At 51.4% G+C, this 17846-nt stretch overlaps 1 protein-coding gene across 1 annotated transcript in view; it reads right to left on the bottom strand.

Annotated features, from left to right (window-relative positions):
- PTPRA (protein tyrosine phosphatase receptor type A) overlaps nucleotides 1-17846 on the bottom strand; it is an 80077-nt gene that overhangs the window by 43788 nt on the left and 18443 nt on the right. The window lies entirely within an intron of this gene.

Below are 17846 nucleotides of genomic sequence, written 5' to 3'. Positions count from 1 at the left end.
AGATACTACGATTTAGGAAGGAGCTTCCATTTTCTAGAGCCAAAATTCAGTTTTCCAGTTCCCAGAGCACCAGGAAACCCAACACTGATGGGGGCCAAGCATTTCTGGAGAACACAGCAACACAAAGCTCGAGGAGGAGCTTCACCTACAAGAAAGACCCCAGGACTCAGCAGCCAAACATCTCCCAGCCAACACTGACTTCAAGATCCCTCTGCACACCTTGCAAGCAACAAGGGCAGGTGAAGGAAAAGTTTACTGCGTGCTCTCCTATTTTAGGTTCACTGGAAGGAAGTTTTATTGCTAAGAAGCCAGGCAAATTGGCCTCGTGTTTCTCGAAATGCACAAGTAGGAGAGGAAGAGTTGGGGGTTTGCAAGCTCGCTGCAGCTCCATCCACGTGGAAATGAGAAATACAAGCTCAGGAACCAGGAGGGCAGCTATCAAAGAGCCATGTTAACGAAGTGCTTTGGGGACTGCAGCACGTGGTGGGGCTTGAGACAACCCCACCGGGTTTGTCAGTCCAGGACGAAACGCTGAAACGCTCGAGATCCGCTCCCCGCTCATCCGGGGCTGACAAAGGTGGCTTACGGATCTCGGGCTGCTTATTAAAATAATTAAGGGAGCGGTAAGCCAGGTATTAGTTGGCTAGACAGAGCAAATCCCACCGCCGGGGTAATCCACCTGCAAGCCAAGTGTTTCCAGGGAAATCGGAGCTGCCCCTAATCCCTACGGATCCCGGTGCAGGGAGCTTTCATCCTCCTGCCTCCCGCCACGAGGTCTTCCTGCCGCTCGCCCCTTCATGCTGCCAGGGTTTCGGGGGCAAACCGACATGGGAATGAACGTTTTGGTAAAAAAAAACAAATTTTGGATGCTTCAGACGTAGCGTGGTGTGGGCAGCTTTGCGCTCGGGTTGATGGCAGAGCCGCTTCTCTCTGCGCGTGGTTTAATCAACGCACATAAATCAGGGCAATCTGGGCGTAAATCAGGTGTGGTTACGCTGGTTTTGATGCGCCGAGCGTGTCTGCAACTTGCCATTTCCCCAAAAAAAGGGCAGGAGACCTGCAGGGATCGCTGGCACTGCCTGAAGCCTGAATTCCCCTTCCTACAGATCTCCCCTGAGCCCCCACCGGCTGATTTATGGATGGAGACAGGGGGAGGCTGCCCGAAAAATGAACCACCGGGGTGCAAACACCGATGTGCAAGGAAAATAATAAAGGGTAGGAGGCTCAAACCCGCGGTGCTTTAATTATTTGACCTGCCCCAGAGGAGCAAGACATCCCCAGCAGGATGGGAGCTGCCCAGGGTGGCTCTGCTCCTGCCCGGCCGGCACCAGGGCAGCTCCTCAGCTCCTTCCATGTCCCTGCCAGAACCCCTTGCCAATTCAGTAGCCAAATGGGATCATTACGAGGAAAAATCCTACCTGGGGGACTTGGGCTTGCTCTTACTTCAGAGGGAACCCGAGCTCGGGCTGTTCTCCGGGATGCAGCCAGGAGCGTTTCCTCTGACAGTCGTGCTGGCGCTCTGCCTGGCTACAGAACACGCTGCAGAAGAGCCCCGAGCACTGACCCGCTGCTAGAAGTGCTTAAAAAATACCAAATGCTGAATTTTCAGAGAATAACGGGGCCTAAACACCAAAGCAGCAAAGGAAGGGAAGCCCGAGTGAAAGGTTTTTAAAGGCTTTCAGCCTCGGCGTTCCTGCACTATCGCATCCCTTCGCCGCTTTGATGGGATAAATATCAGAGGATGGTTTTGGGGCACCCAGCAGCTGAACGTCCAAGGTACAGAGGCAGGGCACAGCCCCGAGACCCTGCAGGCTGCAAATATGACAAAATCCCATGGAGACACCCGGAGGAGCAGTGATCAGAGCCACAAATGCTGCTTGCATCCAGGCGCAGCGAGCAAACCCCAACCGACCCGCGGCAAAGGAAGCAGGAGCAGCAACGGGTTATTGTGGGGATGCAAAAGCAAGGGCTGCCTCAGAGGGGGGAAACCCTAAAAGGACAGGGATGTGGCAGGCTGGAAGTGGGGCTTTTTTTTATTATTTTTTCCCCATCTTTACTCATCTCTGCCTCTCCACGCAGTGCTACGGCTCCTGGCACGATCCAGCAGCAGCACTCTGACCGCTGGAGCTTCCCAAACCCCCCAGGCACAAAATCCCTTGGCACAGCAGCAGTGTCAGGCACTCGGACAGCTCTTCTCCCCACCCCTGGGTGACAATCAGCTTGGGTTTGTCCCCAGCACGTTAGCTCGGGATGGCAGCTGAGCCGAAGATCCACACAAAAGGGTTTTCCTGGAGACTTTCCAAAACAAATTGGTGCAAAAAAGGCAAACACGAAACAGGCGCTGCCCGCACCATCAGCTGGGAGCTGCTCGGAGAGGAATACAGTGAGATTTCAAAAGCCAGGTCCGATAAAATGATTCCTCAGAGCCCCTTAAAGCATAAAACCAGCTGGGTTTTGTTTCCATCATGAACAATTTCTTTAATTGCTTCTAAAGGAGCCCAACCTGGAGACCTGGGGCCAGCCCCTGCCAGGGCTGAGCTCCTGGCCCCTCTCCGCCGCTGCCCCAACCCGCCACGGCAATGCCTGCCAAACAATTGCTGCCCTTTCTGGTAAAAATAATAATAATAATGATAAAAAAAACACAACAGACAACCCCCCAGCAGGTATTTCTGTACCTGGACACCTGCATGTTTCCTGTGCAGGAGCTGGAACCGCGCAGGCACGACCGCAGCGAGCGCCGGGACTCCTCGCGGCTCTGCCTGGTGATTTTTCTCCTTCCAGCCGAGCACAAAGCATGGCAGAGCCGAACGAGCGATGGGGAGGGAAGGGAAGAAAGCGCCTGGCTGCCTCCCCGACGCCCCAACGAGCTGGCAGCTGGCGGGAGGTAAATCTTTAAATCTTTACCACGCTTCCAAGCACAGCAGCCGCCGCGCAGCCGCCTTCGCTTGGGTGCCAGCCCTGCCGTCCGTCCCCCCCCTGGTATTTCATCTCCACCCAGCTGTCCTCACCCGCCCTAGGGCTTCCCTCCCCCAGCAAGCCCTTAATAAACCTCTCCAAAAATCGCTTTTTTGGGGTACTTTTCCTGGAGCCACGCTCGCTGTGGGTTCATCCCACCTGGAATTAAGAAGGGGCAAACAGCGAGCCCTGACCGAACACCTTAACCCAGCGGCTGGCACCCAGAATTATATGGAAGGGGCACCCAAACTTCTGGGCGAGGGTTTTGTTTGAGCCGTTCGGCTCGCCGCCACACACCTGATAAGAGGCTGCAGCACCGCCACACCCCGAGATAAAGCCCCAGGGCTCGAGCCTCCAAATCTCCATTCCGCGCCCTGAGCGAGGGAGGGGGGGAACAAATACCTGAAGCAAAGGCTCTGTGCCTAACGAGACCGTTCCCAATATTCTGGGCAAAGATTCCTGCTTTCCTTTCCTCGCCAGACCTGCGTGTGGACGCCGAAATGGTGCCCTCGTGTTTGCTCAGCCCCGTTTCGTTGCCTCCCAGCGCCGCTCCTACGGACGCTGCCCAGCTCCGATGCCCGGCGCAGCAGCACACGGCGGGCCCCTCCTGCTGCTGGCCAAATTCCGACCTCGTTCCTTCTCAGGGATTTTGGTAAACGCCAGGAGAGCCCTCCAGGAGACCCAGCAAAGCTTTAGGAAAAGGGCATCGTCTATAAATTGAAGCGATGTGGCCGGGAGCAGGGGGGGAAACCAAAGGCACCGCAGGGTTCGCCACGGACCCCGGGGGCCAGGTGCCAGGGAGATGGCCCAGCCATAAAAGAGAGGTGCTAGCACCCAGTTTGGGTACTGGCAGATACACAGACGAGCTGTGACCCTACCCAAACACATTTTGGGGTGGCACAGTGCCCCTGAGCTCTGTGCCACGGGTGTTAGGGCTGATGAGAGCGTTGCGCAGAGAGCAATGCGCAGCGCAGGGTGCCGAGCTCTCGTTCCTAGCTCAAACATTGGCAACCTTTTAATTCCTCTTCCTCTTGAGAGCTCCTTAACGAACGTAAATACTTAGGAAGGAAAAATAAAAATGCACATGACTCAGTCAGCTCCCTGTCCACGGCTCCTGCCCGTGGCTCCGTGCTGGTTCCCTTTCCAGGAAGGTTTTGGAGCACACGAACGCGCCAAACCGACGGCTGTGCCTCTCACCCCTCAATTCCCCAAATGTTTTGGAGGAAAATCCCACGGCCCCAGCTGGCTGTTTCCCTGCCAGCTCTCGAATTCAGGGATTCCTGTTCCCGACGAAGCGAGAACGTGGGCTGCTCCTGCCACACACACACCGGGCTGACATGGCCAAGGCTGCAGCGTCGCTCCCAAATCCCCGGCGCCGCGACGGAAACCTGCCCTGCAAAAAGTCTGTGGCTTTCCAGGGTCCAGGAGCCAGCAAATTCGAGCGTTTCTAAAGGTTCCCCTCCTAAAACATCCCTGTCCTTTCATCAAAGCCCACCCCACGGACTGCCAAACAGAGGCACAGCCGCTGGAGTGCGCGTTTTCGGCAGGCCCCTGCGGCGCAGCAGCTCGCCCGGCGGCGCTTTCAGCCCTTCCCGTGATTTCCTGCAGCCTCTCGCACGCAGGGAGCGGGGTAGGGAAGCCGAGCGGCCTTTCAGGAAGCCGCCTGGAGAAAGAAAACTCCAGCCAGATTTCTAAAAATGGGTATAAGCTGCCATAGGATGTGCTTCGTCCCTCGGTGCAGACGGGTTGCTGAGCCCCGGCTATAAATACGGCGTTGGCGCGGCCGGGACGTTGGGCTGCCCTCCTTTGGGTCACAAGTTCAGAGCTTGGGGAAAAGCTGCTCTGAAAACAAGGGCTCCTTTAGGGCTGTTGTAAATGCCCGAGTTCCCCAGCACCTTTTTATGCTGGGAGAAGGGTTTCACATCACATCTTTTATCCCCGTTATCGGTGCTGATCGGGATCCCCCCTTAGCACCTCCGTGGCATCCCGCTCCCATCGAATGACGGACGGATCCCTCAGCAGATTGTGGTGGTGCAGAGCAAAGGTTGGAGAGAAAGGCAAGCTGGAACAGTGAAAAAAAAAAATTAAGCCACAGCAGCCGAGGCCAAAGGAAGCAGGGTTTCCACTCCTGGCACTCGCACCCTACAATTTCGGGGCGTTAAGGGAAGATTTCCACCTCCGGGCTTGACCATCGGGCTCCAATTTTAGAGCCACTGTCAAAATAAACTGTGGTTTTTGAGTGCATCCGCCAGCTTTTTATAGGACAAGGAACCATCACCAGTTGGTTTTGCTGGCGTTTATTTATAACTGGCTTGAAACACGCCCCCCGTGACAGGGCTTTCCCTCCGGGTAACTCCGGGAGCACACGGAACCGACCCTGTCCCCAGTCCCAACGTTGGCTCTGCTGCGGCTTTGAGGGTGGAGGGAATTGGAGAGGTTGGGCACGCACCCACCGAACAGCACAGATACCCAGGGGGTCTCCAGAGGGCCAGAAACCCGAAACCTGGCTCTTTTTGTGCAAGCCACAGGAGTTTTGCTGGAGAAATTCATTGGCGAGGTGCTGGGGATGGCAGGACAAAACCCATGCGACTCCTGGTCGCCTTTGGGTTAAACCTGTGCCACCAGCGCAGAGCCCGGGTTACCAGCACTCCTCGTGTACAACCGCCTCCCCTTTTTCCTTTCTCTCCGTGGCCAACGCCACCCTGGAGATAATTTCATCTTCATTTCCATGTGAAGTTGCACAACGACGTTGCCAGCCCACCTGGAGGCTCCTCCTGCCGAGCACGCGGAGGGAGGCAGGCGGGAGGCACAAGGTGCTTTGCATGGGGCAGGCTGTGCCGGCACAGCTCTGGGGCAGGGGTTATTTTCCCCCTGTATCATCCTTTTTTTTTTTTGTGCTACGAGGAACTGAAACTTCTTCCTGCAGATCACATGCTGGGCAGGCCCTCGGTGCCCGGGATGCTGGCCGAGGCTCGGCAGCGGGATGTCTCCAGCCTATCAGCACCTGCAACGAGCTTTAAGACAACAGCAAGGCAGCTAAATCTAGCTCTCACACAACTGTTCTTCCCCCAAAAAATCTCCAGAGCCCTAAGGAAAAAAGAAGAGATCCATTTAGGGTGGGTACGTGCTGCGAGCAGGACAGGCTCCCAGCAAAAAGGAGAGGCTGAGTTCCTTCTTCTGGCTCCGCTACCACGTTGTTTTATCCCTGCTCTATTCCTTTCCTTACCACCCTAAATCCCGTCGATTAAAACGAGGTAGAAACCATGGAAACTTTCCCTGCTGCTCAGACAATCGGAGAGCTGACGGAAGCGAGCAGCAAAGCCCCCAGCACGAGCTGGGCGCAGGTTTTGCAGCAGCCCCAGCTGCGGCTAAACGCGCTCGCGGTCCCACAACGCCACAACAAAAACATCCGAGACAGCCCCTTCTCTTTCACAGGTACTTGAAACTTGAGATGATTTCATCCTTTTTCCTCCCTTAACTATTTCCAGCGGCGTTTTCCCTGCTCTGAGCAACTCCAACATCGTTAATATCCACAACAAATTCGCTCCGTATTTTATTTATTCCGATTAAACTTCGGACACTGCCATGCTCCTGAGCATGCAAGTGCCAGAAACCCCCCAAAATAGAGAACTAATACATTTAAATGTGTTATATTTAAATGTGTTGGGCCATTTAAATCCATTCAATGGATTTAAATCCACATTGAATGGATTTTAATGACCCAGCCTCCGAGGCTGGGTGGTTTAAACAGCAGCGGTGGATGGCTCGGAAACCCCACGTGCCCCTAAAGAGTTAAAACGTAGTTATGGAGACGGGCATGATTAAAATTCTGGGCGAGTGTATTTAAATGGCAGGGAGAGCCGAGCTTGCCCAACTGGATAGTCAGACCACAAGTTCCCCCAGCCATGGCTTTGATTTTTCCACCGCGACGCAGACAAAAAAAAAAAAAAAAACACAAAAAAACCAAAATCCTCTTCTGCTTTTGGGGCACGCAGGGGGGATCCCGCTGCGTGTTGCACGGGACGGCTTGGGAAATGATTCCTCTTGGTGCTTCTGTACCCCTGAATTTCCCCCGTGGTGTTTGAACACTGCCCACGGCCACGCTACCTGGGCATTTATCGGCTCCTCCTTTTGAAAGGCTGCTGGGATGGAAGAAGAGGTGATGGCGTCTCGCTGTGGGATCAAATCCCTGTCCGAATCACCTCACACAGGAGCTCGGGGTATGCCAGGAGCTGGCTGTGCCCCCCCCAGACCCCATCACCCCTTAAAACTGCTTTTATCAGAGCACACCAAGAGCTTGGGTTTGGGGTCCCCACGCTCAGGTTGTTTTCAGGAGGGGAATAACCCAAGAGCTGCTGCAGAGCACGGAGACACGGGGTGCTGGGTGTGATCCTGCCCTTTTCCTTCCCCATCCGAATTATTCTCCCTGACACAGCTGATTTTTGAGCAGAGGCAGCCAGGGACTTGCACATGGACAGAGACGCACGGGGACAGGCTGTGCCACGCGGTCACCACCCCAGAGCTGCTGTAGAGGAGAGATTTTGCAGCCTTATCCCATGTACTCGGCATAAAAGCACCAAAACCAACAGGAACCACATCCATGGGTGCCCCAGGGAGGCTCGGAGCAGAAAACTGCCCCCCAGCTGCTTTTGGGTCCCATCAAATCCACATTCAGCTGCTCCAGGACCAACAAGTGCCTGTGCACGTAGTAGGGCTAAAACCCAACTGCTCCGCTTCGTACACGGCCCGAAAAGGCTGCTATTGGTATTATTTATAAGTCACGTAGGTAAAGGGATGAAAACTTCACCCTAAAGCTGAGCCCAGAGGGAAAAACCTCCTGTGCACGGTGCCGGGGACCCCGCAGCACATCCCCGCGGGGACGCCGGCTCCAGGCACGTCCTCGCCGCCCCGCTGGGCTCCCGCTGCCTTCCCCGGGCTCGGTGCTGCTTTTGGAGAGAAAAAGAGAGGCAGGCTGAAAGGCAGAGCTGCCAGAAAGGAGCCGCCGAGGTAACCAGTGGCAACTGTGCCTAATCCAGCGCGGGGACAAAACCGCCGGCCTCATTCTTACCCGCGGCACGTGTCGGGCCGAGCGTGGGCACGGCCGCAGCCTTCTCCTTTCAGTTTCAGAAGGGTTTCTCTTTTTATTAATGATTTCTGTCTTTTTTTTTGGTCAAATAAGTAATTTTAAGAGACGAGGCGGGAGCTGGTTTGAGCCTAAAGGAAGCGCAAAAGCTTTTTCCTCAGCACACGTGCTCGGTGCACAAAAGAAATGTGTTTTGGTCTGTTCTTTCCATAGTGCTGGAGAAATTCCCAAGAAATAAGCTGCTCTAACGCTCCCGTTCTAAACTTTTTTAAAAAGTATTACAAGAAAGAACAGAGAAATACTCGACATCATGTTGAAAATAATGATTTCAGCAGTTCTCTGCCCAATATTCAGGCCACGGCCCCAAAAAGATGCCTCGGTGCCAAAGGATGCAGCAGCATCTGGTCACCCCCTGGGTGCATCAGCAGCAATGCAGGTCAAGAGTGGAAGCAAAAAAGTGTTAGAAAGGCATATTTGTTATTGTTTTTTTGAGAATTTGCTAATTACCAAACGTGGGCTAATGACTGAGGCTGAATGCAACCCAACTGCTAATCCCCAGAATCACAGAGCTGGAGGGGCTGGAAGGGACCTCGAGAAATCATGGGGTCCAACCAAATTCGTCCAGATTGTTGGTAGCTTCTTCAACAAATACAGGGTGGCTACTTTTTATTTCTTAGAGCTCAAACAGAATACTGATTTAGTCAATTCTGAGCTGAGAAAGCGTTGTGGCTTATCCCAGCCTCAACCAGGAGAAAATGGCATGGATTAAATGAAGACAGAAACCCATTTTGCCCATTTTTGATCTATGAACATATCGGAGGCAGGATGGAGCACAGGTGTATGGAAAGATGAGGAGGAGAAACATCAGGTGCCTGCTGGCTGCACCAAGATACGTTTCTCCCTTCTTCCCCAGCACCAAGCTGGGGATTTAGCAGCTTTCCTGCACCTCCAAGGCCAAGGATGAGCCAGGCTCTGCACCAGAGTGTGTGGTAGGAGGACACGAGAGAATGGATGTGAGATGAAGTGAGAAATGTTCAAACTACGGAGAGAAACTTCAGCACCATGAGGTCGGTCAAGCAGGGCATCAGGCTGCCCAGCGAGGCTGTGAAATCTCCAGCCTTGGAGGTTTTCAAGAGCCACACGTGAGCAGCACGGCCCAGCGTGACCCTGCTCTGAGCAAGAGGCTGGGCCAGAGACCTCCAGAGGTTTCAGCTAACCTGAGCTACCAGTGACCCTACCTCCCTGGGTGTCTCATCATCTGTTAGAGCTCGTGCCAGAAAGCCAGCCCGTGCTGCCGTAACTGGATGAGGAGTGATTTTATTCTGTGCAACTCACTGCAAAAAAAAACAAAGCATATGCAAGAAAAGAGAGGTTCCGTCCCCTACAAGACATCCCCGCACCCGGATGCTGAAAACCTTCCAGATAACGACAGTCCCTTCCTTTTGATTTCACCCTTTGCCTCAGATTCCCCTCGAAACAACATTTTCACGGCCCTGTAAATGCAAACAGACTGCTGCCTCGCAGGCAAGCCCGGGGAGATTTTCTTCTCCTCGCAAAAAAAAAAAAAAAGAAATCAACACAACAACCCCAACAAAACCCTCTCGATTATTTATGCCGCCCTTTGAACAACACCAGCTATTGTCGGAAAGCTGTTTGCAGCGTTTTCAAGCTCTGAATGTCACATTGAGAGTCTGCTCATGCTGCCACGGCCCGGCACAAAACGCTTGCTTCGAGGCACCCCGAGCACAAGCAGCGCCGGGCAAAAGCGAAACGGAAGCCGGTGGGTGTGCCGGCCACCTTTTATATCATTTATATAAGGATATTTAAAGAAAAAAAACAGGCGAGGGGTGGTTGGTTGCTTGATTTTAATCCGGGGAGAATGGAGAAAAAGGTGAAGGAGCAAGAGGCAGAGCCAGGTAGGCGAGCGAAAGCTCCGGCTCGGTGCCGTGTAGGAGAAACGCGGGGAGAGGCGCAGGGACGGCGGAGCTGGAGCCCTTCCCGGCAGGACCCAGCGAGGAGGGAGCTGGTGCCAGAGGGCTGTGGAGCAAAGCGGGCTGGCCCAGGGAACAAGCAGCCCGTTTCCTGCTCCGTTGCGACCGGGAGAAAGGAACCAGGGCTCTGCGACTGAGCAAACAAAGCGCGGTTCCCTCCAGGCTCCCAGCGCGCGTTCCCCTGCAGGAACCAGGGCCGGGGAGCGCCCGGTGCCGCCCTGCCGCAGCTAAAAAAAAAAAATAAATAAGAAAAGGTTTTAAAAAAAATAAACCGCCAGGCTCTTTTTTTTCCATGGTGTGTTACGTTACAAAGCAAAACTGGCCGGGTTGCAATCTTCCGCAGCGCTCCTGCGCCGCGCCCCGAAGGCCGGGTCTCGGGTTACCCCGTACCTGCAGGAATTTCAGCGCCTCCGCTAGCACCCAGCCTTTAATCTGCAGCTCTTCCGAGCCTCCTGCAAAGAAAGCAAGTGTCGTTTCCTTCCCCCCCCACCTCCCACACCCCCGTGCGCCGACGAGGAAGTCATAACCCGAGTGAAATAATAAATAGGGCCCGGCGAGGAGGGGAGGCAGGCAGCGAGAGGAAGGACGGCGTTCCCGCATGACCCGAACCCAAAACGCCTACAGAACCCATCCGTTTGGGCTTTCCAGCAGCTTTCCAGCGCCGTGCAGCAAAGCTCCTCCTGAATTTTGGCATCTCCACCTCCCTTCTGCCCGCAGGATGGGTTTTAAGCACAGAGGGTTTGACCCGACCCGATTGAATCCCTGCAGCCCAGGAATCCAGTTTGCCACCCCTCGCACGGGAACCTGGGGGTGTTGCTCAAGCTCCATCACCCTCTCCAATCTCAATCCACCATGAAAATATTTGGTGAAACGCATTCAAGGCTTGATAGAGGTGCGTGGACTCCACCATTACCACTTCACACTCAGTTTTCCCTCTTTGGGAAAAAAAAAAAAAGGCAAACTTTAACTATAACCCAGCGCTGCTGCTCCTGCTCCCATTACCTTTGGATTTTTCCAGCGCCACCACCACGCTGTGGCATAAATCAAGAGATTTATGCAAAACTTGATTTATTTCCCACTCTTTTTATGAGCGAAGGCTTTCCCTTCAGCCGCACCGTGGTGATTAACTACGTGCCTACTGGAAACCCGGCGCTGCCAGGAGACCGGCGCGTTTCGGTGCTGAAGTCTGATGAGATGTTGAAAGACGAGATTTGCCTTTAAAAATAAAATAAATGATTTCCAGGTCCCTGGAGGGCAGGAAAACAGATTTCTGGTGCTGTCCTCGTGGTCTGTGCAATCAGAGCAGGATGAGTTTGCACAGGGCGAATGGGAGGGTGTTGAAGCCATGCCGGGGTCAGTCTTCCCCCAACAACTCGAGGGGGCAGAAAGGAAATCCATGCCCCCCCAGGGCACAGTGCAGTGCTCTCCCTGCTCAAAATATTATTAAGCTGACGGAGCACTGGCCAAGAGAAGAGATCTTCGCTTTCTCCCACTACACCTTTCCCATTTCCACCACGGTTGACGTTGGCACGCGTTATTTTCACGCAGACGGAAACTACAGAAGCAATCGGAGGAGTACGCTTAAAAAAAAATAAAATATTCATGAACAATCTCATTTTTTCCACTCTTTCGCAGCCCAGCCACTCCACACAGCGAGCCTACGCCCCCACCGCACCGTGGATGAGCCACCTTCTCCAGCAGAGGCTGGCATCGCGTCTGCCCGAAACCATCACCGAGTCAAAGCTGCCGTTGGCAGCACCAGCCTGTGGAACAACAGAGCCCTGTAAAAATAAAGCTTTTGGGTAAACAGAAGATTGCACTTCTTGTGAACAATGAATCTCCTTCAAGCGTTTGATACAGAAACCACCCAGGCAATGCTCAGCTCGCTGCCCTTCGGAGAGACTGACGGGTTCCATCCCCGCACGAAACCCCGCTAAATTTGGTTAAAGTATTTTGTCACCAAAATCCCAAACCGGATTTGCACCACGATTTTCTCCCCCCTCTGAAAACGAGCATTTAATCTACCAGATCCGGTTCAGTAAAAGAGAGAAACTGCTGCACGTGGATGGAAATCCCAGCGTCAGCAATTTAAGGTCGAGTTAAACGCTAAGCAAGCGGGCTTTTTGCTGCGTTGAGGTATGTGGTGATCCCCCACGTGCACGCCAAGCCCAGCTGCCAGCATCACCTCCGGGGTTAGGGGCAGCAGGGGATGCCCCCGGCTTCGGATGATGCCCCCCTGCCTCTTTGGAAGAGGAGCTGAAGCTCAGCTCCTGTAGGCTGCATTTCAGGTTTAAAAAATAAACCAGGAGGATATATACAGGATTAAAGAAGCTACAATTTCAAAATATTCGACCTACAAAATCGACTTGGGTGGAAGTTGCATTAATCGGTCTCTACAAAGCCATAAAACCCCTTCTTATCCTTGGGCTTGCAGCATGGTGGCCACGTGAGCAGCTATTGCAGCCCTTTAAGCCTCACGAAAAGCTTTCACTGCAACAAACGCCAAGGCGAAGAGAAAGAATGAATTAAAAATCCAAATAAAGCTCTTTTTTTTTTTTTTTTTTTTTTTTCCCCCTACCATGTAATTGCAAATGACAAACATATCTGTGGCTTACAGAGGAGGCAATAAATTAAAGCTCCAGTCGCAAATCGGACCAAAAAAAGATACTTAAGTCATTCAATCCACCACCCCAGGACAGCTCCAGCCCCATGGGATGCTTCTCAGCTTTGTGAAAGACTTGGAGGCCAGAAGTGAGCAAGTACACAACGAAGAGCAAGCTCAGAAGCTTTTTCTTTCACAACTGAGCCAACCCTCTGGTGCTTCCCGAGTGCAGCCGTTTGGGTCTAGTTGTAGGAAAAGCAAAAGGTCTGCAGCAAACAAGCTGGTTATTTGTGAACGGAGCACATCATTTAAAAAAAAAAAAAGGAAAAGCAAAGTTTGATTCTCAGCAAAATGGCTGCGTGAGTTTCTTCCGCTAATGCTGGAGAAAATGGCTGCAAAAAATCAGTTTGTAGAAAAACACCTGGTCCTGGATGTAATTTTAACTTTAATTTGGTGCAAAAAGATGAAATTCAAGCCGTTAAGAGGCTGAGGACTCCACTAACCTCTTACCTCCCAAAAAAGCTGCAGCAGAATGGCCCCACAAGATCCACCAGCAGCAGCACGGACCCAGTCCTAAAGACCACAGCAACCCCTCACCTTCAGCCACAATGGAATAAATAAAATAACTCAGTCTCCTATCTTCTTTATTTCCCATTTTCTGCATATCCTAACCAGTGCTTACAAAGCATGGCATTCCTCTCTGTCTAACTTTGGTGAGCAAAATTATCTTAGGAGTAGTCATGAAACAAAAGAAGTATATACAGGTATTAAAAATCTTATTATTTTTGACTATTTTCTGGTATTTGGGGATTTTTCGAGTTTGGTATTTTCTAAAAAAAAACTGTACTCAGATATATTCCAACTTACAGAAGTTCATGGGGGAAAAAAAGAGCCCTATAGCCACATACCCATGGACTTTGCACTCGTTTCCAGACACTTCCAAGAAATTCCAGGATAACTTACATCTCAGAAAAAGAGCACTTTCAGGTGAAGCAAAGTCAGAGGTGAGCTTCTCCAAACAAGTACATCATAAATATTTCCTATGTCTCAGCTGGGTTGAAGTCCATCCAGACAGACATCCCCCAAAGCCCAGGGCTTGGTTTCAGAGCACGTCCATCTGTTAAGACCCAGAGGACTTCCCAGCGTGGCTTGAGTCCCCAAAACTCAAGTAAAGGAGATTTTCAGCAGGCAAATCTTGGGCGATCTGGGCTGTGCAGTAGCCATCTCCCTGCACCACAGATGTGACAGCAGTACAATAGCATGAATAATTTTTGTTACTCACTCCCTACCGAACGAAAGCATTCAGAGGCTAAATTAGGAACACGAAAACCATTAACATTAGCATTAACCTCGGTCCCACCCTAATTGCGCTACATAAAAGCATACGTAACAATTACAAAGATAACATTGTGTGTCATAAATATCACACACAGGAATACAGCAGTCACAGCATTCGTTTCCTGACCCGGGAAAGCTGCTATAATTGTAGAGAGCATTGTGCCACGGAGGACTCGGAGCTGGGAGCTGGTTGCCAACAGGCCTCATTCGCTGTAATTTCCCCATCGGGCTCTTCCAAGCCTTCGTCTTCCCCATCAACGTCGTGTCAACGCTCTGCTCCGGATCCAGCACGATGCTGTCCGGCAGGAATTTCACGTTCTCGGTGGAAACCAATTAAGCTGGATGGGGAGACGTGAAGCAATTAAAGCAGAATGTGTGTGTGCTGCTTGGTAGAGGCGCATTGCTCAACCTAAACTAAAGCCTTGGTCCCTGTCGGAGGCCTTCCATCCAAGCCTCCGTTCAGACAGAAAAAAAAACACATTTAGGATACAAGGAATTTGGCTGTTACACCATTCCTGGTACAAAAAAAGACAGGGATCTCCTGGAGAGAGGCCAGCGGAGGGCCACAAAGATGGTACGGGGCCTGGAGCATCTTCCCTGTGAGGAAAGGCTGAGAGGCCTGGGGCTGTTCAGCCTGGAGAAGAGAAGACTGAGAGGGGATCTCATCAACGTTTACCAATATCTGAAGTGTGGGAGACAGAAGGGTTTGGTCGACCTCTTTCAGTGGTTTGTGGGGGCAGGACGAGGGGCAATGGCTACAAAATGGAGCCCAGGCAGTTCTGCACCAACACACGAAAGAACTTCTTCACGGTGAGGGTGATGGAGCACTGGGACAGGCTGCCCAGGGGGGTTGTGAAAAACATCTTGCACCTCAAAGCCTTCCCCAGTCAATATTTCCAGGTAAACACTAATACCTGCTTTTAGCCCTAAACACTTTTCTTTAACTCTAAACGCTTTTCTACCAATTGCAGAGAAAGTTAAAAATGACACATTCAGTAAGATTGACATTTTCCAATTAAAGGTAATGGATGACAGTGACTCTGATATGCAGGACTGAAGAAGGAAGGGGTTATCCAAAGCAGAACTATCAATATTTTTGCACCACCTAAGTGCTAACATAAGCTGTTGGCATCTTTCTTGTCCCAGAGGTAAACCACAGGCTTGGGTCTCTTCTCAGTTTCATCTCCACTTTCTGCCCAGGAAGAACAATCAGTTCCACATCAACCACTCCTCTTTCCGTACTTAAGATCTTTTATAAATTATACACGGGATTTTATTTTCTGGGCCATTTCCCTGAAAGTCATCAAGTTGGGCTTTTTCTCCTGAAGCCGGATTCCCTCTGGGGGCCGTGCTGCTGGCAATGCTCCTTCCACTGCTTGCACCACACGGTCTGAGGGCGAGATGAGCCTCCCAGAAATGTTCCTAGGGCAACGTTGAGCGTTGCCATTTCCCTACCAGCTCTGCACTTTCCGATAAATCCCTCCCTCATTAGTATGCTGAGCTGCATTAGTTCTGCCGCTTACGATGCGAAAGCATTAAAGTTGGGCTGAATTCTCAATTTCACAGCTCGCAATGTGATGCATTAGATACTCCGGGGTCTCCAGCCGCGGGGCACTGACAGCATTTACTCACCGCTTTGGATTTGTGAGCGACTGTCAGTAAATCTGCTGCTGCCTGGAAGCACGTGCGAGCAGAGATGAAGCCAAGATAGGTACAAGAGGGTAAGAGGGGCAGAATGACTGTCCAGTATCACACACGGCTCCGGGAGCACCACGACCTCAGCCAGGAGGTTGGTGTCATCCTGCACGATCCAAATGTGGATTTGTTGAAGTTATGTCTGGATTTGGTCTTTTCCAACCTGATTCTGTGATTCCCTGGTGGCAGGTAAGCGGTAAGTTCACACTGCAGACCTTCCGCCGAGCCTGGGAAACACAATGAGCTCTCCACCCAACCTCTGTGCTACTCAGTTCTCATGACACTTGCAAAATTGGAAGATTTTGAGGTTTCTCAAGCGTGGCTGCAATTGCTCAATGGTTTCGAAGGCTACTTGGGACAGCGGGCTGATAAACACAAGAGGCGCACCCTTCCCACTCTTGTATCCGCAGGAACTAAGCTGCAAGAACACAACATTTTACTCACTATTTTTAAATTCTCATTTATTTTCTATGTGAAAAGGATGAAGAATGAGCAACACACAGAGTTTTTCAGCTCTGGTGATCAGATGAGACTAAGGCCAGCCAAGGCTAATACACACATATGTGTACTCAAGTTTAGTGCAAGCAGAAAGGTGCCAGGGGTAGCAGACAGCTCCTCGATGCTCAGATGTGGACTTGCTGCAGGATTCCTCAATGCATACGGAGCATTATGGCTTTAGAGGCATGGAGTGGATTAATCAAACAGAATAATTATCTCATGGTGAAGTGTGGAGCCGGAGTTAATGAGATTAGCGTTCGTGTCCCAGCTCTTGAAGTTCTCACCCTTGGGGAAGTCATATCAACTCCCGCATCTTTCCACAAAACCTCCTCAGCATTACTGATTGCAGAACCCAAGTGAAGATGCCAGAGGAAAAAACTATACCAAAGCAGATTTTAAAAAAAAAATCCCCTTAATATCTGTTACGAAGTGCTGTCTTGTTTTATTTATGATTCTTTGAAGGAAGATCTTCCAGCTTAAGGGATAAAAAACCAAGCGTGTGTTATCTTCTGAACAGTACCACGTGCTTCTACTGGTAAATAAAATCCTGAATGAATGCTCAAACCAACAAAGCAGAAAATGCCTGGTACAATTTCACGTTCGATGGTACTTCAACACAACATGACTTCAGGAAAAATTGTGAAGCCAGCTCCTGGCCTCAGATCACACTAGCACAGAAGGGCATGGCAAGAAGATCTGTCCCACACAGCTTCTCATGTATTTTGTCATCTCCCCAAAGACTTGGGTTCTTTACACACGGCTGTTCCTTTTGTTTCTCAAATTCACACCGCAGGAAGCAAGGCTCTGACCCATCACGATGGATTTCGAATTCAGATACTCCACACCAGCTCACCTGTAAACCCCGGGTGTCCAACATCTGGCATTTGGAAGAGTTTGGTCACATCCCTATTCCTCTGTAAAGCACCAGGCCATCCAAGACTTCTCAGGACGTGCCTTCTTGGTTGGACCAGATAACCTTGAAGGTCTTTTCCAACCTTAATAATTCTGTGATTCTTCTAAGGGCTCTTTTGGGAAGCTTGTTCAGCGTGCAAAGTTAGGCTAGCCATCTCCCCACTGTCCAAAACACAAAATGCAGGGCAGATTTTGTGGAAAGGGGAAGAAACGGAAAAGTGTGTGGGTGGAAGAAGTTCAGTTGTATTTCAGAACGATTCCTTGTTGGTTTTTAATCTAAAGCCAAGCTTATATTGAATCCAAACTTGTGTCGTGCAGTTTAAAGAGCAAGGGGAGGCTTCCTCCACCCTGAAAGCACACATCCAGCGAGCAGCCAAGTGGTGCAAGGCGGAATTTGACACAAGAAGATGATAACTGTGTTTTGGTGGTAGCATCTGTGTCATCCCTAACCCAAAAGCTGTCATCATCTGACCCCAACACGAGGTGATAGTCTCCACCGACAACACCAGCGACCACAGCCACCAAGGCTTCCTCCCCACGCTCAGCACCAGAAACCTCGCTGGGAGGACACAAAACCCACAGGATTTCAACCCAGCATTTTTCCAATTTCCAATTGCCTTGAAAGCGCAATTAACGTCGGTTGTCTTTTGATTTTATCTCCGTTTTCTCAGGTTGTAGGCTATTTGGGAGAGCACTGTGCATGTCTACGTGGGTATGCGTGCCGGTGCGTGCACCTACTTGCCTGCCCTTACCAGCTTCCCAGCACAACTGC

This window comes from Netta rufina (genome assembly GCF_964035555.1).
Source record: "Netta rufina genome assembly, chromosome: 4".
NCBI lineage: Eukaryota > Metazoa > Chordata > Aves > Anseriformes > Anatidae > Netta > Netta rufina.
This window is presented reverse-complemented; position numbering and strand designations above follow the sequence as displayed.